Below are 16,717 nucleotides of genomic sequence, written 5' to 3' on the forward strand. Positions count from 1 at the left end.
CTCGATATCGCGAACTCGCGTTCCCTTCTCTTCGTCGCTCTGGACGAACGTCCCACCCGGTCGAGATGAACTGGATGAACAAGTGAACTCGAGCTCCCATTCCTTCGTATCTTCAGCCTGTGCGTATGACGTCGTCTGTACTTGATAGAAATCGTTTGATCGATCGATCAGCCGCCGAAATGTATTCTGCTTGTGAACGAAATCGAACTTCAACTTGCATCACGAAGTTCAAATACTTTAAATTGAGAAAATTTTGAGGAGAAGAAAGAAATTCACGGTTTCAGCATTTCAGGATAGTCTTGTATCGATTATTAATGGATTGGAGAAACTTAAAGATGCAAAACTATAAAGCACAGAATTGCTATTTATGCAATATTATACAAAATATAATATAATATAATATTGCTACAAAAAAAAAACAAAATTTTTTAAGAATAAAATTGACAAATAAAATGCAAAATAAAGTATTGCTACAAAATCCTTCTAAAAAAAAAAAAGAAAGAAAGAAAGTAGTCGATAGTAAAACAAATTTCTGAAGTATTCGCAAAAGTGCACGCACAAAGAGAACTCTGCAGCTAGAATACCCGCGGGTTGTACCCGCAAAAACCCCACTTCCTTCCCGAAGCATGGCACGCCAACGAAATGCACAGACGTGCGAGCATTTCTTTTGCACCTTCAGGACATCCCCGTACCTCGCATGATACGGCATGTGCACCAAGAAAATGGCGCATCCGCAAAGAATAGGTATAAAGAAAATCTGGCTGGCCATTGTTACGTGAACTTCAGAGAATCTCGGACGGCGTGGCGGCAGCAGGCGAGACAGAAGGGGGTCCAGGAGGGATGAAAGGCACTGGGGGTTAAGTTACCCGAGGGTCTAAGGCACTCAGGTACTGCATTATTGCGTCGTGGTCGTGGTACGAATCAGCGTGGCCCTGCTGCGCCCGGTGGAGATGGAGAAGCAGGAGAACCGAGACTAACCTGCGAGCCTGTTTGTAGGTGGCACTGAACTTGAGACGGGAACTCGCCTTCAACGGGCAGAAAAAGAAAAGGAGGAGGACGAGACGTTGGTGTATAGTTAGCTCGCATGCACCTTACGTTTTAGTCTCGTGTTTAGATCTCCTTGGAGATCGTAGAAAGATAATATCGTACGGACGAATGGCCTTAAGAGAATCCTATTTTCTCCAAAGAGAAAGTCCTTTTTAGGAGAACGTCGCTAAAATCGCCAGAAAGTGGCGAGAAACGGACAAGAAATATGAGAAGCACGCTCGAACGATTGTTTCAAAGGATCTTCCGAGAAGGAATGGAGTTTAAGGATTTTGAAAATTATCCCTTGCCCGAGGAAATTCTCCTTTACCTGTGCTCGTTGTTGCAAATCAACTTTGAACGGCAGAAGGGAGCGGGAGAGAAAGATCTGGCCCGTGGCTTGTCACACTTTGGCCACCCATGCGGCCTGCTGAAGTACAACGTGTGCGAGATACGAGTTGGTCGCCATAGTGAAAGAACCACCATAGCGCGGCGAAGATATAACGTTACATTCTGGTAGCAGCCTTGGTGTGGGAACGCCACTGAGATGGAAGTGCCAGAAGAAGCGGCGTCATGTATGCTCTTGCTTCTCGTCGGACACAATCGCGGTTAAGGAACACCGTGTTGGTTCAACCCGTGTATGCGCGAGGAATAAGATACTCTTCGGTTTCGTTTCTAGAGGATACCTTTACCGTGAACGCTTTGACTCTGCAACACGATAAATACATGAGCGAATTACCTGCGTACAAGTCGCTGTCCGAGACAGTGTCGATCGTATCAACGAACTGGAATTAATTTTTTAACAAAAACTTTCTCTTTGAAAAATCGGTTACCGGGAGCGGCAGAGCCCTCTCTCTTTGGTTCACTTTATTTAACCGCTATTCAAGGTTTTTCGGGTAGAATTCTTTCTTTTTTCTCTTCTGACGCTGCAGAAAACCTTACAGCGAAAACACCGCCGCATGCAAAGCCCGTTTTGCCCGTTTCACGCCGCAGGAGAGGACATCGTGTCGTAAAAGAAGGAAAAAAGTTAGTTTGCCGGCCATGTGCGCATGGCTGGCACACTTGGTAGCTGCACCGTGTACAAGCATATGTCGCGCTTCTTGCCGACCATTTTTTCGCGGACGTACCAGCTCAGAAACGCCCATGCCTCCCTTTTTAACGCGCGCGACTCACGAGTAACATGCCGTGTGAACACGCGTGAAATTACACCGAACTTGATTGCCTGGACGAGACACGCCAGCAGAAAATCGACCGTGCAACACCGTGACAAAGTCGATCAGAATGTTAGTGGCATTTGGTTTCTGTATTACTCGCATGCCATCCGTGCATACTAATGCTAGTTTAGAATACTCTTCGTCGTTCAACGAGCATGAGAAGTCGTTATTTCGCGCTTTATATGTGGAGGTAAAATATACTTGCCAGGCGTCTGTATGTTTCTTAATTAAACGCAGACGAAAGGAAGAAATGCTGAATGCGTAAATCAATCCGAGCTCTTTTTACCGATCCCGTTATGGGAAAAGAAAGACAACGTTGACACCCCATGTCTTCCCGCGCGGCTTACGATCTGTTTTTCTCCTGCCTTTCTTTCCTCGCGCATCTTCATCCATCTCTGCCAGTATATAATTCTTACCTTCGTTTTTTTCTTCCTTTTGAATCTGCCACGCCATCAGCGACCACTCGGGATTAGAAGAAAGGATCAAATACACAAAATTTCGGTCGAGCTACAATCGAAGGATTCGTTGGATTATTCGGTACATACCTTTACTGTCGAAAGATAAACTAACGATGAGGTTTCCATCCACGTTTCTAGTTAATTGATTTTATTTATTCAAATAATAATAAATAATGAAAAAATAAAAGTTCATTTCATTCGGAAATAAACGATCTGGTTTTGTCTATAAAAAATTTAAATATCTCAAATATCATTCAATTGTAATTATGGAATTCTTTTGGAATTGTTTTTCGGAGATCGGACTATTCAAGATGAAAAGACTAGATTCGCGATGGCCCCCTCGATGCCTATCGTAGTTACGAGACATTCTTCCACTCTCGAAATTCTCGTTCCTTGTTCCTTCGATCTCGATGACGCTGGAGATCTCTCCTTTAGATGAAAGATAGGTCCATGGTCAATGCAATCTGCGTGGTATCGAGGTTGCTTTGTACACGAGAACGAACAATAGAGTGTTGGATTGTCCTGCGCCGGCAACTTAGCCCCGTAGAAAAAGGCATGCACGGACCACTTCAAGTCAGAACAGCCGCTAGTGAATACCGGCAAGCCAAATGATTTGTCGGTTCGCGCAAAGGATCTTTTTCAGCCAGGATGCTGATACCTAATCCGCCCCCTTTTGAAAGCTCGACTGTCGTGAATATGAAAATTTAAAATTAACATCGTGTCAGTGTTTGGGATGAATAAATTTTTGAAATAGATATTTTACTGATACATAATATATTTCAAGACAGAGATCTGTCGTGTTTGCAAAAAAATTCTGAAATTTCCTTAGTACTGAAGTGAGATATTATCACTGTCGAAAAATTTGAACGATAGATATGTGTTATATGAATTGTCTTTAAATATTTTAATTTCTTCTTTTTTAAACGAAATGTGATAAATACAATAAATAAATAAATAATACTTTCGTTCGTTTTGAAAAACGTATGATCGTTTATCAACAAGATTGTAATAACTTTATGAGCAGACTATCGGCCTTGCATCGTTTTCGCGTGCCCTTATGATGCGTGTCGCGCTTTCTTTTCGTTTCCACTTGAGACAAGATGCTTTCTAACGTGCGTATCAAGACACAAGTTCAAAAAAATCTCCGCACACGCAGCATGCTTGTCGTCGATGAAACTCAACGAGTTCCACGAAGTGGCGTACAGTTCGTGTCCAGAAAGAACGAAAGAAAGAGAGGTAGATTAGGAAAGCAGCACGTAGTGGATAAGGTATTCATGTATTCCTTCAACTTGTCGTCTATCACGTATGTTGACTAATGATGTTCGTCACATTGATATACCTATACATACCTCGAAAAACGCAACAAAAGGACTTCTATTCCATGAATGTTTCTATGACACGTTTGAAATAAAAGAAACGTTCAAGTTGTGCACAGTCGTGCCATTTAATAAATTCTAGTAAGATAATGCTACACACGCTCTTCGAGTCGACCGAAGTCCGTGACTTTTCGTTTCAGTTCTGTGCCAATGATTATACATGAAAATAAAAGAACATCAGAACGTCCTTTTCTCAGTTGAAATTAAAGCAAAATTGGGACACAGGAAATTCGGAGCGGGGCTAAAATTATAGTAACATCGAACGCGATCATCGTTTAATTTCCGAGTGACGTAACACATGTTATACGGCGTAATGTAACATCTTTAAAGGAATTCATTCAGGAAATTCCTCGCTTGTCCTAACGCAATCATCAATAATGGAGGCAGTTTGTAACGGTCGTTTGATACTAATAGAACGGCGTGCCATAAATGTACTGGTTGCTGGAATGCATCGTTCTCCTACCTGGCCATTGCCAGCTAGCTAGCTAATATTGTCTACGTGTTCGTCGGTCATACACCGACTTTGCGAATAATTATTTTACATCGTGTGTACTGTGCGTGTGTTTGCGCGTGTGTGCGAAGACCGGCTGCGTTAGCCTAGAGCCTCACATTAACATACCTAAATAGGAAAAAACGAAAGATCTCATCGAATTACCCTCGAGCCATTCCTATTGCGCTCATATACTTCAGAGTTCTTCCTCGTTTCGATCGACTCGAAATTATATCAATTTCGTTTGATTTGACTAGAAACGTCAACGTGCATGTATGGATATAGTGGAATTCTTTTAATTTATTACACGATTCGTTATTCGCTAGATGATTTCGTTGTCCACGACTTCAAATATAAATGGCATCGTTTTGCACCTCGTAACAGCACGGATGGCACGACGCTACCGATACACTTTGTACCTTTCGCGGTGGCCTTTGTATCGTCGGTGGGAACAAGATTTAATCACATTCCGCCCCTTTACTGCTTATGAATAAGGGAAGCGTTCGTTAACGAGCGCCATCACCTTAATTTCCTCGTTTATCAAAATTCCCGTCGTAATTAATCGAATGGACGACTGTACGAATTTGTCGATCAAATGTAATATAAAAGCTCATATCTAACTCGTTTCGCGAGAGTGAATTTACTTTATCTACGTTCGCAAAAGTAGCAGAATCGCTGTACGTAATTGGTATTTTTCATCGCCGGTAGTAAAAGCTAGCGAAAGAAATACCTAAGAAATACACGTGTTTGCCTCTTATTACCGCGTACTCCGCGTGCTTGTTTTCCTTCCGGGTATCCTTATCCATCGAACGGTTTAAGCCGATCACGGTTTAAAGTGCCATTTCAGGGCAGCAGTTCCCAAAAGTCCCCACAAATTGCTGCTTTTTACGGGCTGAGTGGTTGTCTAGGGATCCACAACGGGGACAAAGGGCGCGTACACAGTCAAAATGGTCCGCAGCTTCTTCACGGTGTCCTCTTTAAGGGAAAGACGGAGGGAACAAAGTGGAAAGGCACTTCAGTTCCGTAAATATTGGGACAGGTCTAACTAGATATCCTGTCCCCCTCTCGGGACGGTTTACACAGCACCCTTTTTTATTATGAGAATATACCCCTTTCGAACACTCACGCGACCACGTGAAGAATTTCCCTTTTTAATCTAAACGCGGCCATTCTTGCGCCGCGATAGTTCGGTTTATGTCTCTTTACTTTCGAGAAGAAAGAATACGATGCTTTGTCGTCGATTGTCGTATTCGATATTCCTCAGCGAAAAGGAAAGGGAAAACACCACGCCGTTGAATACGTTTCCAACGAACACGCGTTGATTCATTCATAATTACCACTCATTGATCGACACTTCATTGATATATCAATTTACTTCGTCGTTCGTCTTTACGTTAATTGGAGCCGCGATAAACCTTGCATTGAAATACAACGCGTTTCTATTTGCTTCTATCTGACACGTGTCGCAACGAACATTCAGATTGTTTTACGCGTTGGAAATCTCGTGTTTCGAGCTGTTTTATCGTCTTTGGCGTTTTAATAAAAATCAACAATTTCCATCGAACAGTTTCTCTTGTTCTTTCGTAATTTTTCCTTTCAAAAGAAACCGCTCTTTAACGATAAATTTATTCGCAAACGAATTCCTCGAACAATTTCTAAAAATAATCACCGATTGCAATTAATAATAATTGAAACGTTATTCGTAGTTTTACAAACTTCTTCAAATTTCTCAGCATACGTAATCCTTGCATCTCCTTCGAATCAGTTTCGCCACTTTCCCTGTGATTATGTGGATATACAAATCGGCGACAGACGTTTAAACACACGGGATCGTGGTGGACGTGTGGGTGTTGCAGCAGGTTGTTGCTCGAAGAAGGGACGCCGGTGCACACGGTGGCCTTAAAAATTAGTCCCCTCCTTGTTTAATCGCGGGGGCAATGGGAAAGAAAAAGCACCAGCTGCTCCGTAGGAAATGAGCATGAATATCTAATACACAGAGGCGAACCCGGAAGCGAGGCTTTCTCGTACGAGAGGAGCACGTCCTGTTCTAAGGATTTCGCCTCTTCTCTCTTTTTCTTTCTCCTCCTCTTTTTTTCCTTTTTCTCATGCTCCGAGCCGCGTGGCGTCCCATGGACAGACCGGCAGCTGGCCAACTCGCTTCTTCCCGATGTTTTAAGGAAACTTATGACGCGCCTGGTCCACAGAGAGTCTGAGAAAAAAGCCAGTTCGCCAGCTTGCCAGCGTTTTCGATTACTTCCTTGTGTGTCCGTGATTCATGGAGGCTGCAGAGAGATCCGCTTTAACGTGATCCGTGTTCGAACTCTCGTAGCAGATACTGCGCGTTAAGATTAACAACTTCCCTACTAATACCGCTAGCTCGCTTCCTACAAAAGAATATCCATCGTGATGAACGATATAACATATGGTAGTAATAACGCGATTAACAGTAACAGCAATAGCAACAGATGCTGCGCTGCGTCAGTAAATAGTAGAAAACGACTTTTGAATTCCAAGTAATTCTGAATAATTGATAAACTTTGAAGAGAACGTTTGTAGTTGAAGTTGAGAAATTTGAGTTCAAAAACGTTTCGTAATAAAGAAATTTTTATAGTCTGACGCCAAGGAGAATTAACAGATGAAATTTGACGATGTCTTATTTTTGTTTAAAATAATTATCATTCAAAATTTATCATACAGCCGTATGTTATATCATACATAGCATAATTCAAAATTTATCGATGTTAAGTTAAACAAATACAATTCCGAGGTAACGTTATCAGAAACAGAAATACGACGACAGAATTCCAGTTACTCTTGCTTCACGAGGCATTGCTGGGTAATGTGACAGCAACCATAATCTGGCTCGGCCATAATTTTAAGCAGCGGCTATTATACTATGTACGTGTTATATAATAGTTTCGATATCTTTATTTGTCAAAGGTGTTACTCGAGTCCCCTGATAAGTAATCGCATAGAGAAACTGCGCAGATGTTGGCATGTTCATCGGTGGTTTAGATAGCTAGCAGCGTCTCTGCTATTCCAAGCACAAGCGAAGCGAAACTATCCTAAATCTCTGTGGAAAAACGCAAGAGCGTCGTGAATGCCGTGCGGTCCATAAGGTGAACGCGCATCAGGATCGATATACTTCACGAGATAGACACAAATACAAACGCACGATCCTTATATTCACACGACTCATTAATAATGGAGGGAACCCGTGTTATCCTCGAGGTTGCCTCTCCCTTTTTACTCGATTCTTCCTTTTCGAGGCCTTTTACCTGCGGACGATGCATCATCCCACGCTCGATGATGAGCAGGTGATGAACCAACGCCTCTACCCCACTTTTCGCAAACTTCGAAAGATGGCACCCGGGTTGCCGCAGGTTATAGTTGCATTCTTCCGACTTTCCCGTTGGCCTGGGTCAAGATTTTTCGATTTCAAGCTGCTGCCACACATCTGCTCGTACATCGGCGAGCCACTTTTATTAGTTTTCGCCTGTAATTTACCACGATCTTCGAACATTGATTTCGTAACTCGATAACCACGTGACTGTTCGCCACGTGACTATTCTCAAAGTGGATGCGGTATAAACAAAATCGAAAGCAGGTTTGCAATAGTCGTCGACTTTTCTTCCGAGGAGATTGATTTAAATTTTAAATGAACGAGTCGTTTCGCGCGGCTCGACAGCTGGATCGTACAACTGCGAAAAAGAAATTGATTTATTGTCCTCGATTAATTAGTACATCTGTTTACTTCCTCGTCTCCGGAATCGGAAAAATGACAATGACAGGACTGAAACATCGGCTCTCAGCCACGATACATACATATTAAGAACTCACTCTCGACTGATAATTCGCAGCAAAGCCGGAGAAAAGCAAAGGTGGGAGGTTTGGCATTCTATTGGTAGATAACAACTGTGGTAAACACGACGAACAACCTGGCTTTCTCTGCTCGTTCCTTTGTTCGTCACGCATTAATCATCTGCTTCGTGATCGCGATCGCGAGTAAACAAGCAGTCGGATGGTTGTATGTTTACTTTTATGCAGCGTGGAATGAAAGGCAAAGGGACCGACTCCAAAGCCAGGAACGTCCCTTTGGAATATTTTGAACGATAAAATGGTCGGTAAAATGGTAAAACGATTCTACAAACGATGTACAAACATATATACTTGCGTGTGTACTTACGTGTCGATCGATTCGAGGAGGATCCCTCGAGAAAAGACTCAGCGACGTTCGTATTTCTCTTTTAACAACCACTAGCCTTGGTAGGCCTCTGGTCTGTTCGAGCAACAGGTGAACCATAATACAAATGAAAGCGCGCCCGTTTCATTTTGTTCCGCCGCACCGTGAACGATGGAATTCGACTAGAACAGTTGTAGAGCGACCGGCGAGAATAATTAATGTCGATTATGGAGTTGCCTGATGCGAGCTTACGAGGACTTTAGAATATATTCTGTAACGTAGATTTGTGCAAACTGTGCATTTATATGGAGAGAGAATATTGGCAATTTAAGTTAATTATTTAAGTTAATTTTTATTTCTTTGTATCTTTGAACAAATTTATTATTTTTGCATGATAGATACAATAGATAGCAAGTAATATTTTATTTTTGCATCTCATTCTAATTATTTTCTACATATTTCCTCCTCTTACATTTTGATTCCTTTATAAATTTTTATTATACTCCAAACTACTTGTAATGTTAACAACTTCTCAAACTGTTCGAACATACAAAAATAGAAATTGCCAATCTATGTCCATAGATCGGCAACGTTCCACTTTGTGAGTTGCTACCTTGCGATGGAAGCCTCGTAAAGGCGATTCCATCAGTGGCCAGGTATCTCGCGGTAGGGTGACAAGAAACGTTTTTCATCATTGCATCGGCGAACAATCGATCGTTGTCCCCGGGTGCATGCGGTGCGAAAAAGTTTCTCGTTGGACTCTCTTTTCTTCTTTTCGGACTCGAGGGCGAAGCGAGACCGTGGCGAGCGGCACGACAATAATTCCAGCGCTCGATCCAAAGTACCGTTTTCCGTTATCCGAGCGAGATGGTTAAGCGAAGTTGGCGAACGTCGAGGTTGTTTTGTGCTCTGCCAAGCGAGACTACCGAGTGAAGAAGACAGCGGCGTTTCGCTGGTCGAGGACTTCGTGGACGTACGTGCGCGCCATTGCATTTTGTGAAGCCACGAAACACGGTCGGGGGGCCAATGCTGACCTTCGTCGGCATCCTTCCTCTTCCCTTCTCCATCATCGCCACCCTCCGAAATTACACGCCAGACGGAGCCCGGTCTTTCATTTACTTAATGCCATTTCTTAAAATCAGTTATCGCTTTTATTCGCAACGGCGCCACCGCCGGGGGGATCACGTGTCCGTTTTGTCAGAATGAGCCTTTTCTCTTACTTCTGTTGAATTTTTAATTACTTACGCATTCTCGTACGTTTTTGATTTGCCGATATTTCGTTCGCAATGTAACTTTATGTCGGATATGTCGGACTGAAAAAAAAAAAAAAAATATTGGAACATTTGATCATTCCAAAATATGACCAGTTAGCTTTGAGTGTTACTTTTACCAGTGATTGGACATTTCATACAAAAATTAACAGATTACAATTTCTGTCGCGTTTCTTCGTATATTTCATTTTTCAAGCTAAAGCTAGAATTTTTCCACGTGAATGCAGTTTCTTTGGAAAATTCAGTTCGGCTGCAGAGGAGGTGAATGATAAAATTCCTATAATTATAGACTGCGCTCAGACTGCAGACGAAAAATGCCGGCGGTAACCATGCGTAACGGCAATCAGTTACGGGTCACGCGCCTTCGTATAGAACGACAAAATCGACATGTATAAAATTCTAGTCCTTTCCTTACATCCCACTACTAGTTTACCCAACAATCTGACCACCGTGTATTCTTTTCTCGTTTCTCTTGCTACCTCTTCTCGCTGTGCAAACAGACATTGTTGAACTGTTTATTCTCTTCGCGGAATCACTCCTGGATTCTCACGTTTTTTGTTCTCGTCGCTTAGTCGCGTTGATTTAATTGAGGACAAACCAATTTAATGAAATGATAAATTATCTAATGATACGTAAATAGATAAAATTTTTGTTATTCCAATGAAAGAGATGTTAACAATTTTCGTGACGTAAAAATAACGGGAGGATAGTCCATTATAGTGCTATAAATAATTTAATTTAAACTTTTTAATTCAATAGCTGATGGATAGATGGAATAATTCGAAAAAATTCTTGAAATTCACACAACGTAAACTGATTGAAAGAAGAATGCAAATAAAACGTCGTGTGAATATTAATGAATTTTGTTTTATTAATGAACGAGTTCTCAACAAGTTTATTCATCAGTTGACGTTTGCATTTCAAGATTTATCTCATTTCCGTGGCATGATACTCGAAAATAAAGTCCATTGAAATTCCCAGCCTATGAAGCCCTCGATAAATGTTGCACGCAACGCGATCGACTGTCGCGGAATAAAAAACAATTTCCGGATAAAGGCGTCAGGAAAATCCTTGACAATCATCGAGTGCAAAGTGTTATATGCCGTCTACAGGAAATGCAGACTAGTTTAGCGATGGAAAGCCGGCATGAAAATTATTATACGGTTTCAAAGAAACGTTAATTAGTATACCTGCCGTGCGAGTGAGACACTTTTTAAAAGGGAAAATTAATCATATTATTTCCCGAGTTTGTAGTTCCTTGAGTTTCCTACCTTTCTGATTGGAATGTGAAATTCGAAATTATCCGTAAATAAGTACTTGTAGAATATATATATATATAAAATGTGGAAGTCAATTAATTAAACAAAATTTTCTTCCCACCCTGAGATTAAACACAAATTCTCCAGAATTTTCTGACAATGTCAATCGTCATAAAATTAAAAAAAATCGGACTCTTGATTTTCTTTTTTCGAAATTTCGTTGATTTACCACCGTATTTTTAAAATCTTATGACCTAAGTTTAAATCTAAATTTAAATAAATTTTCTAATTTTAAACAGAAGCTTGTTACGTTTTTCAACTCATGGTGAGAGACGAAAATAAAAAAAAAGAAGTTATTTTCTACGTGATCGAATGTATCGAAGACAAAAGCGACTTTTCTTTATCTTGAACTTTACATCACCTTCCGTGTTTGTTTGTAAAAAAAGACGTATGCATGCACGAGCGTACATCTTGTGTGGGAAGCGAGCCAAAGTGAAGCGAAGCAACAGGCTGCTGCTATTCCTACAGTGGGAAGTTGATCGAACATGGAATAGAATGAGAAAAAATGAAAAGAACCGTGACAAAGATACAAGGCTAAACAAGAAAAATTCGAAACACGTTTCACGTGTGAGGTAGTGCTGTTAAACATGCTGTTTGATTCATTGAACGCGAAATATCTCTCAATGATACTACGTAACTTATAATCTTACGAGTATGCATTGTTACAATTATAATATAATATGGATTTTATTTCTTACGATAGAAAGAATATAACTGATGTAAAAATTGATTTGATCGATATCCTAGTGAAAGTTTCGCAACGTCAGAGATTGATTCATTTGCTTACGTGGAAACATCGCAGGTATTCCTCATTCGATCGAGGAAAAGATAAAACGTTTGCTGGAATATTTGATGGAGAGAAGGAAGAAAAGAGGGTTTGATGATTGGAAAGCTTCCAATTATCCATCAGAGTGTCACGTCTTTTTACTTCTTACAATGTTGTTCTCGCCACATGGCCGGGCGCCACCCATTTCTTGGCACATGTGCAACATACTTCGAAGCCCCTGCCTTTCGCTTCCCACGTCCCGAAGGTTTCCCAGAAAGAAAAGATCTACCTCGGTACTAGCTTCAAAAGAGAAACTACCGATTACTGACCGATGTAAATTACACAATTTTCATGTAACAACTTTCCACTGTCCACTCGTCTCATCGATAATTTTCGCAAGTACATGTCGCGTAATCAAACGCAGTGACTTTAAATCGAGGAAATGCTCCATCGCTCGATCTGTCAGTTAATTAATTCGTTTAACATTCGTTTCCGTTTTAACTTGCCGAACCAGTTGCCAATTGACCAAGGAAACGTTCCAATTTTGCTAAAAAAAAAAAAAACTTGATCCTTATTTCACATTCGTTTACTCTCGGATAACGATAAAATTAGTTTCCTTTTTTCCTCGGTTACCCTCATTTCGGTCACGTACTCGTGCACGTCGTTATCGCGGACAATCCGCGCGGGAGATAATGATATTTTTCGGAGGCAGCGAGCGTACGTGCTCGGAACAAAGAGAAGGGTCGAATAATCGGATCGAAGTGTCATAAAGGCGTAACCGAGAGCGGGATCCCTTCAGCGAAATTGCGTGCGGATAATTGCCCGCGGCGGAATAAAGCGAGTATTTTTGAATACGAAGGAAGTACGTGCAGTATTTTCGGCGATGGAACAGGTTTCGTATATATATATATATATATATATATATATATATATATATATATATATATGAACGTCGACCCGAAACGGAAGCGACAACTCGCGATGGATACGGCCCTGTAACGGAATTTCTTGCTCGTTGGGAACCAAGCGGCCCCGCTGCCAGCTTACCTTTAGGCCCTGTTCACACGGTGACGGATGGTAATTTCTCGGAGCGTTGGCTGCCCATTATCAACCCTCGCCTTAGTCACCGAGCGGACGCAGATAAACGTTCCCAGTTGGAAATATGCGTTTTCGTTTGTTGATTTCTTCGCTGGTAATTGAATCACGTTTACCAGATGAACGCGGGACAAGAGAGAGAGAGAGAGAGAGAAAAAAAGAGACAGGAAGATCTTGATACTCGATACGAGGTAGGCACGATCGGATTATCTCGCACGTCAGGGAATGCGCGATGAGGAATTTTACCCGCGTCCCGGCGTAACCTGGAAAATCTAGCCGAGGCATGTGAGAAAGCTGTCTGCTTCATTAACATTGCAGCTCGTTCCCTTTGGGACTAGGTTCGCATGGTGGCGCGAACGTAAAGGTCAAGTTTCCTTCGTGAAAGTAAGAAATTTCAGTTTGTCTTTTTTTTCTAAAAAGTTTTCCTTGTTGCAATTTGTTTAGGGAAAAAATGTGAGAAATGTACTTTTATTAATTTCACGTGCTTGACGTGCTTTTAATCACCAAGAAATAGCTTAAAATGAAAGGAACAGTGGCGAAAAAAGTATACATATTAAGCGAATCGTTGAAAATTATCTTTCGTAGTCACGATATGAGAATTTATCGAATAATGTAGACGGATAGAAGGTATTAACAAATAATAATAAGTCATTATCAATCCTTTGGTCTTTAATTAGCTACAGAAACTTAGATTTTTGTATGGTAGATATTTAAATACTTTTGTGTATAGTACTTGTAAATGAATATTTTCAAGAAGATGATATTTCTGACAAAATCTGCTAGGTGTAGCGTCAGACTTCTAGCTGTGTCTAATTAAGTTCACTACCAAAGTATGAATATAATTTCTTCCTATATGGAGCAGTTTTTCTCAAAACGATAAGAACTTGGATCGTCAGATATATATTTTTTACTGCTCGTCTCTTGTTTCCCTTATCGATGATAATGGAAACGGCGAAGAATCTAATCAGTTAAGAGAACGCGTGTGAGACCGTCGAAGCTGGAAAGTTCACGTGGACGTGGAAGACGATTTAAACGGAGTACGCGAATCCATTAAGTTCGCATTACACGTTGATTGTCATGCGCGAGACGCTTTAGCCGGTACACGACCCACGCACTCTTTACGCATACTTAACGAGGACAGGTATACATTATAGCCCAAACTGTAGCGATGAAATTAATGACACGGTATTACGAAGGTAACTTGTTCGCAAGAAAGCACTTTCCTTGAATGACAATGACAATCAACGGATTTATACAATCCGTTCTCCTCCTCCCGTGCTGCAATTACTTGCCGAAGACAGATGTAACGAGAGGTCACTCTTGAGAGATTACAATGATTTATTAGCAACGACAGAGTGATCATCTCGTTTGTAAAAAATTTCATCACGTACAGTCGATGACTATATTAAAAGGTACATGAAGTTTCTTTGCTGCAATGATTTTTAATACAGGTATTTAAAAATTTCACAGAAACAACACAATTATTATAAATAGTTCATTGCAAGAGTTCATCAAATTCTATCTTATGGATTTTTTTTTATAAAGAAACAGAACTCAGACAATACAAATTGATCGAAAAATGAAAATCGAGCGTAATTATTCACTGCATGTACAAGATCCGTCAAGAAGAATATCTCCAGCGTGAGGTTTCGCGAAGTGAACGAAGAAGAATCAATGTTGGTCGTTACATTTTACGTTACACGATGTTAATCGGCGAAGTTAACTCATTAACGAGCCAGCGATACGTCCAGTTTCAAGAACGATCGCTCGGCTTCCTCGAAATCATTAGATAAAAGTGATGGTTCTCCGATTCCAACATCCATTACAGGTTATTAATTGACAATCTCGGTGATTTATGGAGTCGTGGGCAGGGCTATTATACCCTCCTTGTACTTCTCAATCGGCCGTGCGATGTTCAATCAAGGGTAATCCTCAATGCCACCCGCGATCATGTGAATCTCTGTGTGGTCGTTAGAGGATCGCAATTAATTTTCGAGTCTCGTTAAATTCAGCAGTATATATGAAATAATGGCCGATAACGACATAAACTTAACGAACTTGGTTCCTGCGAATCTTTTCTTGGTTCCAACTATGAGTCATGACTGGGCACATTCTATGCATTTTCTTTTATTCCTGCAATTTAAATCTAATTGGATATTTCTTTCCTCTTGCAAATATAATTGTTTCGCGAAAATTAATTACGGCTGTGTGTATGGGTTTTAATCATTGTCAGCTTTAATTAACGTTCGTTGTGTTTAATTTAATTCTCGCGCAGGCAAGTTGGTAAACACTTCAGAAGACAATACGGGGATATATCAGAAACTGAAATCGTTTTGTGTCGATGCGATTTTCACTCTTACCATTGCGTAAACGCGCTGCCACGAGTCGCGCACGACGATTTCTACGTAATTTCGACGTTGGCGTTGTACGTTTTAGCAATCCTGCTGATTGAAGCCTAAATCTTGTTGTTATAGATTAAAAGCATTGATTAAGTCAACAGATTTTTTTTTTTTTTTTTATAATAAACTGAGAGACGGTTCTGTTTCCTTTTTAATTGCACCGATTACTGGATTATTAGCTTATTTATTTGGAGTTGCAGGATGATTTTCTAATTTTTGGTATACATTGATTCGTTTAAGCGACAATGCTCGATTAAAAGTTTTCAAGATTGCCTTTTACTGAGAAAAGAAACGAAACTTTAAATTAATTCTCGGCATTTCAGAATCGTCGCACTTCTCGAATTATACGAGAGATGACATAATTGTGGTCACATATTTCTAAGAATATTTCGATACAACGTAATCCTTGATATTTCTCGCGCTTTCGTCAATTATCAAAAAAATGATATAGTACATGGAAATTGAAACCGTGGCCAACAATGAAAATACTTTAACGCTCGTTAGTTTCTCGCTATAATTAAGGATAATCCTCGATACGCGAGTGACGTGAATTCGAAACGAGATATCGCCACGAATTTCAGCTAATTATTTCCTCGTCGCTTGGCCTCCGTTATCTCCTATCCTCTCCCCCCCCCTCCCCTCCCCCAACGTTGCACTTTACGGAGCATAACCGAGCAGCGGTACTAATTCAATCGTCGTCCTTACTCCAAGTAACTGACCGCGGCCACTGTTGGTCGTTAATTAAAGAAATATCTTAATTACCGTTCAGAATTCCATAAGTGGCTCATATAGTTGCCGCAAGATGCGTCTCGCTGACCGAGGATGCGGGTATCGGTTGAAATCTGTTGGATCTTTTTCTCACATCGAATTTGGGGGCAGGTTCGTACGATCAATCGAAGAAGTGACAGAGATCGATCACTGTTTTTATCATGGGGATTATTGCCTTGATTAATCGCTCTTAAATCTCTTAAATCGCTATTTTTCAACTTTATCGCTATCTGCATAGAATAAATTTTCCCAAATGTAGATTGTAACTCATAACCGATATAAAAACAGGTAAAATCGACTTGTCGAAAATAAAAGGTGATCAAATTATTGTAACAATTTCATTTCACTGTATTCT

Source organism: Frieseomelitta varia, unplaced genomic scaffold, assembly GCF_011392965.1.
Source record: "Frieseomelitta varia isolate USP_RPSP 00005682 unplaced genomic scaffold, Fvar_1.2 scaffold_163, whole genome shotgun sequence".
NCBI classification, from domain to species: Eukaryota; Metazoa; Arthropoda; class Insecta; order Hymenoptera; family Apidae; genus Frieseomelitta; species Frieseomelitta varia.